Source organism: Moschus berezovskii, chromosome 14, assembly GCF_049115385.1.
Source record: "Moschus berezovskii isolate FMDL1 chromosome 14, NW_MosBer_1.0, whole genome shotgun sequence".
NCBI classification, from domain to species: Eukaryota; Metazoa; Chordata; class Mammalia; order Artiodactyla; family Moschidae; genus Moschus; species Moschus berezovskii.
Window position 1 is genome coordinate 78,247,376 of NC_142473.1, and position 16,655 is coordinate 78,264,030.

Below are 16,655 nucleotides of genomic sequence, written 5' to 3' on the forward strand. Positions count from 1 at the left end.
GAGGGGAGCTAGCCAGCTGCGGACTGGCACGTGTCCCCCACCCAGAGGCAGAGAGGCAGGCGGGCGACAGCCAGAGCCAGAAGGCGAAAGGCAATCTCGGCCCCAGAGACATCATCCTCTGCCAAACTGCGAGCAGGCTTCCAGTGGTTAACCACATCTTCCTGGGATCCTGGATGGTTGACATCTGCCTGGAGGGTTGCAGCCAGAGATCAGCTTCTCAGAGGACACACACAGCACACCTGAGATGGTGCTCTTGTGACGCACCCGGAAAACTGAGCAGGTGGGACTGGGGAGGTGATAAGATGCACAGACCACCTGGGACAGTGTGCTCACCAAGCACCTGGTCGCCTGAGCTGCTTGGACCTGGGAAGTGCACAAAACCCAGGGCCTACTTTGGACAGTTCCCCTGCAGAGCGACCTGGAGCCTGAGCAGTGTAGACTGGGAAAGCACATGCGTGGCGAGCAGGGGCAAACCCAGTGTGGTCCGTACACTGAGCACTCCCCACACATGCCAGTGATATTTGTTTGCAGTGTCCCTCCCTCCCCACAGCACAGCTGAACAAGGGAGCCTAAATAAGTGACCACCTTTGCCTCCTTGTGTCGGGGCGGAAATTAGACACTGAAGAGACTTACAAACAGGGGAAGCCAAAATAAACAAGAGGGAACCGCTTTGGAAGTGACAGGTGCAACAGATTAAAACCTGTAGTTAGCATTGATTAAGCATTGGAAGGGGCCTATTGGAAGGGGCCTTGAGAAGAAGTATAAGCTGGAACAAGGAACTATCTGAAACTGGACTGACCCCACACTACCCTAAACAGCTCCAGAGAAATTCCTAGATATGTTTGTTATCATTTTTTAATTCTTTTAATTTTTAAATTTTTAAGTTCTTTATTGCTCCTTTAATTTTCATTTTCATAACCTATTACCTTGCAAAAAAGACCTTATTTTTAAAACAAATTTCATATATATTTTAAAAATAATTTTTGTGATTTTGTTTTGTGTTTTTAATATTGTATTTTTGAGAGTCTAACCCCTACTCTAGATTTTTAATCTTTGCTTTTTGGTATTTGTTATCAATTTTGTACATTTAAGAATCTAATCTTCAGTACCTGTTTTTACATAGGGGTGTGATTACTGGCTTGATTGCTCTCTCCTTTTGACTCTCCTTTTTCTCCCCCAGGTCACCTCCATCTGCTCCCTCACCCTTCTCTTCTCTACCCAAATCTGTGAACCTCTCTGGGTGTTTCAGGCTGTGGAGAACACTTAGGGAACTGATTATTGGCTAGCTTGCTCTCTCCCCTTTGGAGTCCCCCTCTTCTCCTCCTGGCCACCCCTATCTCCCTCCTCCCTCTTCTCTTCTCCATGCAACTCTGTGAACCTCTCTGGGTGTCCCTCACTGTGGAGAATCTTTTCACCATTAACCTCGATGTTTTATTGTCGGTGCAGTATAGATGGAGAAGCCTTGAGGCTACTGTAAGAAAAAGACTGAAAGTCGGAGGCAGGAGGCTTAAATCCAAAACTTGAGAACACCAGAAAACTCCTGACTCCAGGGAACATTAATTGACAAGAGCTTATCCAAAAGCCTCCATACCTACACTGAAACCAAGTTCCACCCAAGAGCCAGCAAGTTTCAGAGCAAGACATACCATGCTGATTCTCTAGCAACACAGGAACATAACCCTGAGCATTAAAATTCAGGCGGCCAAAAGTCACACCAAACCCACAGACACCTCAAAACTCACTACTTAACACTCCATAGAGAAGAGATTCAGCTCCACCCACCAGAACACCGACACAAGCTTCCCTAACCAGGAAACCTTGACAAACCACTCGTCCAACCCCACCTACAGGGAGGAACCTCCACAGTAAAGAGGAACCACAAGCTTTCAGCATACAGAAGAGCCACCCCAAACACAGCAATCTAAACAAAATGAAAAGGCAGAGGAATATTCAGCAGGTATGATAAATGATACATGATAAATGCCCACCAAATCAAACAAAATAGGAGGAGATAGGGAGTCTACCTGAAAAAGAATCCAGAATAATGATAGTAAAGATGATCCAAAATCTTGAAAACAAAATGGAGTTACAGATGAATAGACTGGAGACAAGGATTGAGAAGATGCAAGAAATGTTTAACAAGGACCTGGAAGAAATAAGGAAGAGTCAATCAATAATGCGTAATGCAATAACTGAGATCAAAAGCACTCTGGAGGGAACCAACAGTAGAATAACTGAGGCAGAAGAGAGGATAAGTAAGGTGGAAGATAGAATGGTGGAAATAAGTGAAGCAGAGAAGAAAAAAGAAAAACCTAACCTAACTTTACACCTAGAAAAAGAAGAAATGAAGAACCCCAGGGTTAGTAAAAGCAAAGAAATCATAAAAATTAGGGCAGAAATAAATGAAAAAGAAACAAAGGAGACTATAGCAAAAATCAACAAAACTAAAAGCTGGTTCTTTGAGATGATAAATAAAGTAGATAAACCATTAGCCAGACTCATCAAGAAAAAAAGGGAGAAGACTCAAATCAACAAAATTAGAAATGAAAATGGAGAAATCACAACAGACAGCACAGAAATACAAAGGATCATGAGAGATTACTATCAGCAACTATATGCCAGTAAAATGGACAACTTGGAAGAAATGGACACATTCTTAGAAAAGTATAACCTTCCAAAACTGAACCAGGAAGAAATAGAAAATCTTATCAGACCCATCACAAGAATGAAAATTGAAACTGTAATAAATAATCTTCCAGCGAACAAAAGCCCAGGACCAGATGGCTTCACAGGTGAATTCTACCAAAAATTTAGAGAAGAGCTAACACCAATCCTACTCAAACTCTTCCAGAAAATTGCTGAGGAAGGGAAACTTCCAAACTCATTCTATGAGGCCACTATCACCCTAATACCAAAACCAGACAAAGATGCCACAAAAAAAAGAAAACTACAGGCCAATATCACTGAAGAACATAGATGCAAAAATCCTTAACGAAATTCTAGTAAACAGAATCCAACAACATATTAAAAAGATCATACATGATGACCAAGTGGGCTTTATCCCAGGGATGCAAGGATTCTTCAATATTTGCACATCAATCAATGTGATACACCACATTAACAAATTGAAAGATAAAAACCATATGATTTTTTCAGTAGATGCAAAGAAAGCCTTTGACAAAATTCAACATCCATTTATGAAAAAACCCTCCAGAAAGTAGGCATAGAAGGAACATACCTCAACATAATAAAAGCCATATATGATAATTCCACAGCACACATTATCCTCAATGGTGAAAAATTGAAAGCATTTCCCCTAAAGGCAGGAACAAAACAAGGGTGCCCACTCTCACCACTGCTATTCAACATAGTTTTGGAAGTTTTAGCCACAGCAGTCAGAGAAGAAAAATAAATAAAAGGAATCCAGATTGGAAAAGAAGGAGTAAAGCTCTCACTGTTTGCAGACGACATGGTCCTCTACATCAGTTCAGTTCAGTTCAGTCACTCAGTCGTGTCCGACTCTCCGCGACCCCATGAATTGCAGCACACCAGGCCTCTCTGTCCATCACCAACTCCCGGAGTTCACTCAACCTCATGTCCATCGAGTTGGTGATGCCATCCAGCCATAGAAAACCCTAAAGACTCCACCAGAAAATTACTAGAACTAATCAATGAATATAGTAAAGTTGCAGGATATAAAAGCAACACACAGAAGTCCCTTGCATTCCTATACACTAACAATGAGAAAACAGAGAAATTAAGGAAACAATTCCATTCACCATTGCAATGAAAAGGAAAAAGTACTTAGGAATAAATCTGTCTAAAGAAACACAAGACCTATATATAGAAAACTATAAAATACTGGTGAAAGAAATCAAAAAGGACACTAATAGATGGAGAAATATACCATGTTCATGGATCAGAAGAATCAACATAGTGAAAATGAGTATACTACCAAACAATCTATAGATTCAATGCAATCCCTATCAAGCTGCTGCTGCTGCTGCTGCGTCACTTCAGTCGTGTCCAACTCTGTGTGACCCCATAGACAGAAGCCCACCAGGGTCCCCCGTCTCTGGGATTCTCCAGGCAAGAACACTGGAGTGGGTTGCCATTTCCTTCTCCACCCTATCAAGCTGCCAATGGTATTTTTCAGAGAACTAGAACAAATAATTTCACAATTTGTATGGAAATACAAAAAACCTCGAATAGCCAAAGCAATCTTGAGAAAGAAGAATGGAACTGGAGGAATCAACCTGCCTGACTTCAGGCTCTACTACAAAGCCACAGTCATCAAGGCAGTATGGTACTGGAACAAAGACAGAAACATGGATCAATGGAACAAAATAGAAAGCCCAGAGATAAATCCACGCACCTATGGACACCTTATCTTTGACAAAGGAGGCAAGAATATACAATGGAGAAAAGATAGTCTCTTTAACAAGTGGTGCTGGGCAAACTGGTCAACCACTTGTAAAAGAATGAAACTAGAACATTTCTAACACCATGCACAGAAATGAACTCAAAATGGATTAAAGATCTAAATGTAAGACCAGAAACTATAGAAGTCCTAGAGAAAAACATACGCAAAACACTCTGACATAAATCACAGCAGGATCCTCTTTGACCCACCTCCCAGAGTAATGGAAATAAAAGCAAAAATAAACAAATGGGACCTAATTTAAAAGCTTAAAAGCTTTTGCACAATGAAGGAAACTATAAGCAAGGTGAAAAGACAGCCTTCAGAGTGGGAGAAAATAATAGCAAACGAAGCAACTGACAAAGAATTAATCTCAAAAATATACAAACAGCTCCTGCAGCTCAATTCCAGAAAAATAAACGACCCAATCAAAAAATGGGCCAAAGAACTAAACAGACATTTCTCCAAAGAAGACATCCAGATGGCTAACAAACACATGAAAAAATGCTCAACATCCCTCATAATCAGAGAAATGCAAATCTAAACCACAGTGAGGTACCATCTCACACCAGTCAGAATGGCCGCTATCCAAAAGTCTACAAACAGTAAATGCTGGAGAGGGTGTGGAGAAAAGGGAACCCTCTTACACTGTTGGTGGGAATGCAAACTAGTACAGCCACTGTGGAGGAGAGTGTGGAGATTCCTTAAAAAACTGGAAATAGAACTGCCATACGACCCAGCAGTCCCACTGCTGGGCATACGCACCGAGGAAACCAGAATTAAAAGAGACATGTGTACTCCAATGGTTATTGCAGCACTGTTTATAATAGCCAGGACATGGAAGCAACCTAGATGTCCATCTGCAGACGGATGGATAAGAAAGCTGTGGTACATATACACAATGGAGTATTACTCGGCAATTAAAAAGAATGCATTTGAATCAGTTCTAATGAGGTGGGTGAAACTGGAGCCTATTATGCTTAGTGAAGTAAGCCAGAAAGAAAAACACCAATACAGTATATTAACGCATATATATGGAATTTAGAAAGATGATAACAATGACCCTATATGTGAGACAGCAAAAGAGACAGAGATGTATAGAACAGACTTTTGGACTCTGTGGGAGAAGGCGAGGGTGGGATGATTTGAGAGAATAGCATTGAAACATGTATATTATCATATGTGGAATGGATTGCCAGTCCAGGTTCGATGCATGAGACAGGGTGCTCAAGGCCAGTGCCCTGGGATGACCCTGAGGGATGGGATGGGGAGGGAGGTGGGAGGAGGGGTTCAGAATGGGGAACACATATACACCCATAGCTGATTCATGTCAATGTATGGCAAAAACCACTACAATATTGGAAAGTAATTAGTGTCCGATTAAAGTAAGTTAATTAATTTAAAAAAATAATGAGTGTTATAGACATGTGTTTCATAACATATCGTAATGAAGAACGATGAGAAACATGTTCAAGTGTTTTTAAATTGTATTTTATAGAATTGTTAGTGCTAGCTCCACATTAGTCTCCTGATCATTTAAATTCCTCTGTCAGAGAAACAGTGTAAAGTTTTGCTCTATATCCATTAATTAGTATCTTCTCCGGCAGTCTCGATACAGACTGAAGTAAGTCAGAAAAACAAGTATCATGTATTAACCACATGTGTGTGGGATCTAGAAAAGCGGTGCAGATGAACCTAGTTCCCGAGCAGGGATCGAGACACAGTTGCAGAGCAGGGGCGTGTGGACACCGTGGAGGATGGGGAGGGTGGGCTGAACTGGGAGCCTCGGTTTGACATAAACACACCACGAGGTGTAAAGCAGACAGCTGGTGGGACGCTGCCATATAGCACAGCGAGCTATGTGATGACCTGCCTGTGATGCTCTGTGAGGACCTGGATGGGTGGGGTGACAGGACCTGGGGAAGGGAGGGAGACCCAAAAGAGAGGGGCTACATGTATACATGCAGCTGATTCACATCAGTGCACGGCAGAAACTAACATGGCATTGTAAAACAATTGTACTCCAAAATGAAAGAAAGAAAAAATTGTACAAAAAAAAGAAGAAACCCTGGCCTCCTCTGTCTCCCGAAGCATACACTTTGGGCTGGCAGTCTACGGAGTAGTAGTGATAAAGAGGCCAAGGTCCTGACCTTGGTCTCTGAGAACCGGTCAGCTTGCTGTGCTCTGTGGTCACACACCTCATCCGCTGAGCAGCATCTGAGCACCGATCAGCGTGCACTAGGGGTGGTCACCTCATGGCCCTGCTTACAGATGAGCAGTGCAGGGGTGGGAAGTGTGGGTGACACACCTCCAGTCCACCGCACTGCAGAGGAGCCTCAGATTTCTTTACTATAACGATGAAATAATAACAAGACCTCGGTCCTGGTATCTTGACAGATGATAAACTGCTCCTCCCACCTCTCCATTCTTCTTCTTCCACTTTGTTTTTTCCCATGGGCATAGATGCTTTTTCCCACAAAAGGAGTCAGTGGAGACAAATGCCAAGCTTACTAAACATACCCTGTATATCATACATACCCTATCATACTGTGAGCCATACTGACGAGAAGTATCACCAGCAGAAGAGATATATGCTTTAAAAGTTTGTCTGTTAACCTCTTTTTGCAAGTCAAATCCCATTTGCAAAGCACTAAGGGAGTTTGCTATTCCGAAACGCCTCTTCATTCAGCCAAAGAATGAAGAATCTTTTAATTTATCTTTCATGTAAACATGTATTTTTCTGTCCGTTTATGATGGGCGCTTTTAGTGGAAAAGCAGTTCAAAATGCTTGATTTATTTATCGTGGAATTAGTACCATCTATAGGACAGCCAGTCAGTTTTCATTGTACCGTAGGCGGGATCCGGGTCGTTTGTAGCACATTTGACTGACTGTTCAAGTATGGCAATAGTTTGACTCAAACAGCGGGAGATGAGTGGTGTGCAGTGGCTTACCAGAGACCAGGAAAGTAAGTTAGGACGTGATTGTTCAGGTCCTTGAGTGCTGTGCTCAAGAGGGCAGAGAGCCTTAAAGTAGAAATAAGGTGTGATCTGGTGTACGTTTTAGAAAGACAATTCTAGTGGCAGAGTGGCTTGGCAGTGTGTATTTAATGGCATGTGTACTGATCTTGTTTATACTGAGAAGGGGCATTCACTTTGATGGAGCTGTGTGTCTGGCGCGCCCAGGTTTAGTGTTCTTTCGTGCTGCTGTGATTTGCCCTGTAGTGTATCTTGATGAATTGTTTCTGTTGTCCTTCAGTTGACTGTGTTACGTTGCAGGTCCAGGACTACGTTTTCAGTAGCAGTGGCTGTTGGGAGCTCCACGTTAACTTAGAAGGAGATGAAAATTGGTCTAGAATCTTGTACGGTTTTCTGGTGATTGGACATCAGGGGACCCAGGGCATGGATGTCTATGGCCTAATGCCTTAATAAGTGTGTTGAAAAAGGCTTATATACGAAAGAGAATGACATCTTCTGTCCATCAGGGTTGGTTCAAGTTTTATCTCCTCAGCAAACCACATGCTAAGGGCTGACTGGCTAAGAAGCGTGCTAGAAAAGTTTGGAGAGATGAGCTTGCCCTGTGACCTTGGGTTTGTGCCCCTGATTTGGAGATATTTGCTGGGTAGGTCCCAGCATCTGGTTGGAAGTCTTATGCAGTATCATGGGCGTTGAATGACCTGGCTTGACATTCCAGGATTAGTGCCTGATCCATGTGTTCCTGTCTCTGTATCAGTAGGTCAGATGATGATAAATATCATCGAAGTCCCCCATTCCAACAGAGGAATAATAAAACTGCAATATCCTGGCCAAAGGATTTACAGGTCATCACTGGGTGAAGTGGTGATGAGTGGTCCACAGTATATGGAGGAAGAAATGTTAACAAGAATAGTGGTGTCTCTAGACCCCTGATGTTCAGTTGAAGAGGCCAGATCAGCTCTCCCAGGCCTTTATCTCTCCAGTCCCATCTGATCGTTTCACTTTTCATCTTATTCAATAATTTAGAATTATTCCTTTTTTTCTCTCTCAGTGACTTGCTTAACTGGGCTTTCCCTTTACCAGGTTAGTGGAGGTAATCCAAGAGGTATTTAGAAGCCTCGTTGCCTTGTAGTTTTGCTCTTAGTACCTTCAAGGTTAAATTCAGTCTTGTTCTTATTCCCTGCAGAGCAGGTAAGTGCCAAAGTCAGGAGAGCAGTGGTGTGAAAATTTTGCATAAAGGTGACTGATAGGGCCAATAGATCAGCCTTCACCTGGAAGAAAGGTCCTCCTGGCCAGGGCTTTCTTGTGATTTCAGATGTTCTGTGACTAAAGTCTAAGGTTAAGGCTCATTTCTCCTCAAGATCAATGACCTTCAGACCAGAAATGGTAGAGTTTAGAGATCATTAAACCTCCAGATATTAAACCACACACTTCTACAGTAGTTTGGGTTTTATGCCTGGAGGGGCTTCCCTGGTGGCTCAGATGGTAAAGAATCCACCTGCAATGCAGGAGACCTGGTTTCGATCCCTGGGTTGGCAAGATCCACTGGAGAAGGGGAACGTCTACCAGCTCCATTTTTCTTGCCTGAAGAATTCTTTGGATAGAGGAGCTGGGCAGACTACAGTCCGTCCACGGGGTCACAAAGAGTCGGACGTGACTGAGCGACTTTCACTTCACTATGCCTGGAAGAAGTTTCCATCTCGGAATACTGAAAGAGTTTGCAGATGAAATTGTGGTATTGCTATTGGTTATTATTAGAGAAATGATAGAAAAGGGGGAACGCGGGAACACGCCACAACTCAGAGGCAGGTATATATCGATCCAAGTCCACTTTCAGTCAGGTAGCACACTCAGCACCAAATCCAAAGACTAGTTCCGAGATGGATCTTCTCTGTGCTGTTTGTCACTGATTTGAGATAACTTGTCTGCTAAACTGAGAATTGCCTTCCTTCTGGAGGCCTGATGGTTCTTTGATTCCTTTAATGACAGTATAAGAAACTCAAGGACACCATAGACTCTTCACTCCTTTTCAAATGAACACAACCCAAGACCTTTCCATAGCTTATCTAAGAATGGGAAAGCCATCCCTTCTGAAGGTGCTGGGCCCTGAAGCTGCTACTGGACTTGGTGCATATGCTGGACAATAGGGAGTGGCCCTACCTATACTCACATCCCTTAGGAAATTTCCAGACTACCATTCTGACAAATAGAGGGGCTGTTCTACTTTCTTTATTACCTTTCTCAGAGCAGAAAAATAGGTGGGTGGGGATCCAAGGTAAAATTTATTAACAGTTTCCACTTACAATGAAGTACCACTCAGTCTTGTTTTGTTTGGGAATGGGGAGGAAGAGTCTTAAGCAGGGGATCAGAATTTAATTCTTCCTTCATCAGATAATCAGCCAAAGTGGAGTAGTTGAAAGAAGTAGAGATGTTTAGCGTGGAGAAGGGAAGCATGACATCACACACACACACATGCACGCACACACAATCAAGATGAGTTACCTCAACCTGTTTTATAAATCAGCTCACTCAATGATTTCTTCCAGACATCACACACGCACACGCACACACACACACACAATCAAGGCCAGTTAGCTCAGCCTCCTAACTGTTGTGCAAATCAACTCACCCAGTGATTTGTTCCAGATTCCAAGCGCCTTACCTTTCTCAGTGAGAACCACTCAAGTGGCCTAACCAGCCAGCTTATCTTTCTCCAGTCCAGTCTCCGTGCTGCAGCCAAAGTGTTATGACTGTACTCTGGGTCGTGTCACACCACTGTTAAACCCCTCCGTGACTTCTTTCCCCCAAGTCCAGAACCCTTAACGTGACCTGTTGGGAAGGGCGCACGTTGGCTCCTTCCCACGTCTCCCTTTCAACTCCGGTCTCCCTCCTCCAAGTGCCGAGTTCAGTCTCTTGAAGTAGTCTCAGTCTAGTGTCCCCTCGGGCTGTGCCCTCTGCATAGAAGACGCGCTCGTCTCCCGCTTTACTCATTCTGCTCACTCTCCAGTTCTCAGCTAAAGCGTTACACACTTAGCGGTGGGGAAAGGGCAGGGAGCGTCCCAGGCTGGATGAAGTCTCTCAGCTGTGCTGTTTCATCGCGCACTGTGTGTTTCCCTTTCCCTTAGCATTTCGTTCTTCGTCAAGTGTCTCTAGAGGTGAAAGGTCTGGGACCGGCTCCTTTTCGTTCTCTGGCATTTCCCAGCCCTAGCTTTCACATATGGCCAGTGTACAGCAAATGCTTTTTGAATAAATCAGTGGATAAATTTAAAAACAGAAAATTCTAGTCCTTTGGAAGTAAGGATCACTCTTACTTTGTGGGGCTCTGCAAGGTTGGCCTTAGATCAGTTGCTGATATTTACCCTGAAATGAGTGTGAGAACTTCCTAAGCTTTGGATCTGCCAGAAGGGGAGTGGGTGGAAGGTGAGTTCCTTCTGATTCTGGGTCAGAGGTTAAAATTCCGTAGTCTGTGGGCTGGATGTGGGCTACTAATATATTTTGGGTGGCTCCAGCAGTGTGTTCAAAATTAGGACATTTCCCAACTTTCTAGCTTTTCTTGGGAAAACTTTGAAATGAGGGTGATACAGACGTGAACTGCTGCTTGGCTGCGAGTGATCAGAGCTGAGTAACAGCGGAACGTGCTCAGTGGTAGGGCCTGTACTCTCCAGATCACCGCAGTCCCCACTTGCCCCTATTGTCTGACCCACTGCACTGTTCTGTGTCACCCACTTGGCCCTCTTAGGCGTTTGAGTTCATGGTCCCCCCAGTTCAGTAACTCCAAGTATTCAGCCTACTCAGACTGAATCATTGCTTGCTTGGAGGACTTGAAGAATGAATGGCTTTGACTTAAATCCATCTCTTCCATCCCTATGAGTGTCTGAAATCAAATCACTTGGAGTAAGAGACCCTTTGCCTGCTTTTGAAAAGCCAATTTTTTTTCTCATGATACAACTATGTATTCACTGTATATCTCTTTAGCCATATGCTATGTCCTACCCATGGAGTAGATAATAGTAATAAATGTTTGGATGGATGGACAGATGAAAACCCACAAGAAAAATATTTGTTTACTTTTTTAAAAAACATGGATTTGCCTCTGGCATGTCACATAGTACCAGTAGGGGGAGCCCTTTATTAATTTGGAAATCCATCAGGAGCCTGTTCAGCAGTCTGAAGTGAAGTAAAGTGAAGTCGCTCAGTTGTGTCTGACTCTTTATGACCCCATGGACTGTAGCCCACCACGCTCCTCCATCCATGGGATTTTCCAGGCAAGAGTACTGGTGTGGGTTGCCATTTGCTTCTCCAGGGGATCTTCCTGACCCAGGGATCGAACCCAGGTCTCCTGCATTGTAGGCAGACGCTTTACCCTCTGAGCCACCAGGGAAGTCTGTTTAGCAGTCTAGTTGCATTTAATTTAGAGATTATGCTAAGAAGTTATCCTCCGACTCTGCCCCAAGAATTCAAGTTAACACAATAGGAAATTAATCAGTTGTAGAAAGGAGAGTATGCTTCTCACCACTGCCCCTGCCCAGGGCTTTTCAGAAGAAACACATTCCAGGTTAATATCTAGAGCCTTTAAATCCATTTGAAGGCAGTTATCATTAAGCTCTTAACAATTTCCAAATTGGGGAGTATATTTAGCCCTAAAAGTCTCAGAGTAATGGGCTGCTTCAGGCACAAATACAAAATGATGGGTTTGCCAAAATACAGGACCACCACTCTTTCCACAATTTTCATCTTTAAAAAATGAGGGAGTAGTTGGAGATTCCAAGGTTCTTTGTAGCTCCAAGTAAAGCTTGTTTAAAGAAGAAATGCATTATAAATGAGTGAACGTGTAAAAATCTCTGTGAGAAACTTAGGGCTTCTTTTCTCCTCCAAATCTGTCACTTTTGGAGAAATCAGCTTATTTGGAGAAAAGCTAAGTGATAGAAACTGTCAGTATATTGGTTGAATAGTATCACCAACTCAATGGAGATGAGTTTGAGCAAATTCCGGGAGATATTGAAGGACAGGGAAGCCTGGTGACCTGCAGTCCATTGGGTCACAGAGAGTTGGACACGACTTAATGACTGAACAACAAACTTGGAAAAACAGCGTGTGATGGTATGTAATGTTTTTATTTTCATTGTTGTTTAGAGTTTAAACATTATGGCTTTATAGTATGGGGTTGAATTTCAAGTTCAGTAATATGGAATGGGGGAAATGGCAAAGAGGGTTGATAACTTTGACAAGAAGGACTAATAACCTTCACAAAGGCCTGAACATTGGTAGAGGAGAGGCAAATAATACTCAGATCTCAAAGCCGTCTAAAAACTTAGTCTCATTAAACTTCTCAGCCCCTGCGCGGTAAGTATTCTGTTAGCCATACGTATGAGATTCTAAGAATTTATAATTAAATTGTATTCTTGGTACCAGAGCTCAAATTATACATTTCATCAAAGGAAATGTGTGCTGTGTCATTCTAGTATGACTTCCAGTGGAGTTACCACCAAATTTCTCCAAAACAGGCATTGTGTAACCTCGTTGTTATTTTATGTAATTCTTTGCACTATTATACTGTGGTTTTAAAAAGTTATTGTTAATGATTCCAACTGAAAATTTGCTTCAGGCATTTGTATCTATTTCCTTTTCATTTGTGTGGGTTCATTTTTCAGTGGCTTGAATTCAGCTCCTGTTTACTCCGTGCAGGTTTCTCTAGGGTAGAGGGCAGGGCAGCAGTGGACAAAGTATCTATTTGTGGTGTCCTATTTGTACGAGAAGCCTGGGTTCCTGGGGCTTTGCCCAGACTCCAGAGCAAGTTGTGCTTTACCTCCTATTTGTATATAATGATTGCACAGGTGTCAATATTGTTTTCTTATTTTAACTAAAGTATCTTGAATTTTAATCTTTTCATTTCGGTTTTTAGTTATCTCTTTGAGCATTATGCAGTAATGTTCTCTCCAAAAAAATGATGAAACACAAGAGGTTACATGATACAAAAATAATTTGCTTGTAAAATAATATGCATGATTCACTTGTGTAGGCATTGGCTTTCATACCAAATTTAAAAAGTGGGAAACTTGGATTGGCTTTTGAGTATAAAATAAGATTCTTTCTACAAATTCTTGATTACTGATGCCAGAGAAGTGAAAAAGAAAAAAATTTATTTGTGTTAATTTCTTTTAGAAAAAACATTAGTTGTGGGGGCTCTTCTGATTGCAAAAGCAATGCAAGCAGTTGCCAAAAATAGAAGAAATATTTCAGAATACTAAGATGGATACATTTTAATGTAACATTTTAAAGGACTTTCTAGGTCAGCCAGTGCATTTTTGAGGCAGGTTATCTCAACTAAATAATCTAATAATACTGATTTTGATTTTTGTATGAGCTACATCATCCTGTTACTTATTTCCCAGCCGGAACATACATAGCTGTGGCAGTAAATATGTAACTCTTGAAATGTAATATGTGGTGTCCCCAGAGGAATTCTCAGTTGAGCTATCCTTGGTAAAGACTATGCCAGGCTTGCATACAAAGTGATATAACATCTTGGTGTGAAATAGCATGTATCAACCTTTCTCCCTTTGATTTAGGCTTCTAGGACTTCTTTGTGGTAAGGATTGATGAAACTGTCCCTAAAAAATCTCTCTGTAAATAGGAAACTTTTGTTTTTTTCCTGCAAGAATTTGAAGCTGCCATTGTCATAGAGGTGCTATTATAGGACTTCTATTTACTTTTGAGGAAATAATTAACTTTGTATCGTCTGCTGTATACTTTTGGAAATAAGCTTAACATAGAAGAAAACAAGTATCGAAGTCATGTTTACTACTATTTTTGATATTTTTAACCACTGAACTTACAAGTTATGGTAACCTTATTTTAGCAGTATCTTAAGAGGAACAAAATTTTTCCTGGTACAGCAATTATCACCTGCAGATGGCCTAAAATTAGGATATTGAGTTAACTCCAGAAACAGCTTGTAAGCTGTGAGATGGAGTTCAGATATTGAGATTTCACAGAAACACTTGGTATATGGTATAAATAACCAGCCATCAAGATACCAATTGATGCATATAAAGTAAAATGAGACTGCTAATAGCTTAATTTAAATATCCGATGTAAGACTTGACGTTAAAGAGAATTTAATTTGTTGTTAACGTAGTGAAGCCTCTCTACTTACACACAGAATATTAAGAATTATTTGAATGCACATGCCCCAACACAGAACGCTTGAAATTGAATTTATTATGACGTGTATTCTGAGTAGAAAGAAAGATAATTTAAATATAGACGAAGGCATTAATCAGCCTTATAAAAGCCTAACTCTTCCCAGGCTTTTCAGTGTTGTTATATCTGACAGATCCAAGAAGATACTCTATTTCATGGCAAGGAGAAATAATTTAGAAACAGAATTTAAGAGGAGAAGCCAATGACCAATACAAAAGAATTTAACCTTTTCATGCATGAATTTCCATCTTTGATGATGAGTCATTTGTTCAAATGAGGATGGCAACAAGTATTTCTGGCCCTTTAATAGCCAGGCATTGAAAACACTGCTTCTTCCTTTGTGTTATTAAAATTTCTTGAGTTTTAATTCGCTTGTATAAAGACTATGGAGAAGGAAGTAGCTTCCCATCCCAGTATTCTTGCCTGGAAAATCCCAGGGACCGAGGAGCCTGATTGGCCATAGCCCACAGGGTCGGACACAACTTAGTGACTGAATAACAAGAACAGAAAGACTTATTTCAGGGCTCATTTCAGCAGCAGAGATACTTGAATTGGAATGACACCGAGAAGATTAGCCTGGCCCCTATGCAAGGGTGACAAGCAGATAGTAAAGCATTCTGTATTTTTGATGTTGACTAAACTTTTTTGTGGTAATAATCTTACAATATATACATATATCCTTATGATGTGTACTTTCAGTTCAGTTCATTTCAGTCGCTCAGTTGTGTCTGACTCTTGGCAACCCCATGGACTGCAGCATGCCAGGCCTCCCTGTCCATCACCAACTCCTGGAGCTTGCTCAAATTCATGTCCATCGAGTCAGTGATGCCATCCAACCATCTCATCCTCTGTCGTCCCCTTCTCTTCCTGCCTTCAATCTTTCCCAGCATCAGGGTCTTTTTTAAGGAGTTAGTTCTTCGCATATCAGGTGGCCTAAGTATTGGAATTTCAGCTTTAGCATTAGTCCTTCCAGTGAATATTCAGGACTGATTTCCTTTAGGATTGACTGGTTTGATCTCCATGCTGTCCAAGGGACTCACAAGAGTCTTCTCCAACACCACAGTTCAAAAGCATCAATTCTTTCGCGCTCAGCTTTCTTTATGGTCCAAATCTCACATCCATACATGACTACTGGAAAAACCATAGCTGACTAGACGGACTTTTGTTGGCAAAGTAATGTCTCTGCTTTTTAATATGCTGCCTGGGTTTGTCATACCTTTTCTTCCAAGGAACAAGCATCTTTTAATTTCATGGCTGCAGTTACCATCTGCAGTGATTTTGGAGCCCACAAAAATAAAGCATGTCACTGTTTCCCCATCTATTTGCCATGAAGTGATGGGACTGGATGCCATGATCTTCGTTTTTTGAATGTTGAGTTTTAAGCCACTTTTTTCCCACTCCTCCTTCACTTTCATAATGTGTACCTTAGGCTAGTAAAAAAGTTATGTAGATTATGTCTCAAATCAAACTGGGAGAAAAAGTGAATATATTTTGAAGCTATCCACACATTAACAACCATCAGGACTGACTGAATGTTTAGCATGCTGTTGGTATAATTTTGTAAATAAGATAATATCTTACCAGGTTTTATTTTGTCTCTGATCATTTCCTGGATAATTTTTACCATTCAGAAAGGAGATATTTCATAGATGACATGCACACAATATAAGGAAAAAATAACTCCCAAAGTGTGCCTTTGTATTTCCTTAATAGCCCAGCTTAAAGTGCTGTTTCTTATTGGACTGTATTTAAATGTGTACATATATGTCTTGGGGAAAAGACATACATAATGGCATGCATGTTGTTTTTACTTCTTTCTACACCCAGTCAATAACAAGTTCTTTTAGTGCATTGATTCTATAGCATACATTGTAAGTTTCTCTTTCTAGTTCCTTGATTAGAATTTTTTTTTCTGCCTAGGGAACTCATTCATTCTTTCAGAATGTAACTGAACCATAAACTGTGAAGCTCTGCCTGTTTCCCCAGACGTAACTAGCCCCTCTCCCAAGTGTTGATGCCCTGTGTCCTTAACCCTACTGTCTCCCTTGTAACACTGTCT

General features: G+C 41.5%; 1 protein-coding gene and 1 non-coding gene across 3 annotated transcripts in view; both read left to right on the forward strand.

The window, feature by feature from the left end:
- Nucleotides 1-16,655, forward strand: part of HSD17B12 (hydroxysteroid 17-beta dehydrogenase 12) — a 178,166-nt gene that overhangs the window by 132,034 nt on the left and 29,477 nt on the right. The window lies entirely within an intron of this gene.
- On the forward strand, nt 15,121-15,223 carry LOC129554966 (U6 spliceosomal RNA). Its single transcript, XR_008685688.1, has one exon. It is a non-coding gene; the product is annotated as a U6 spliceosomal RNA (small nuclear RNA).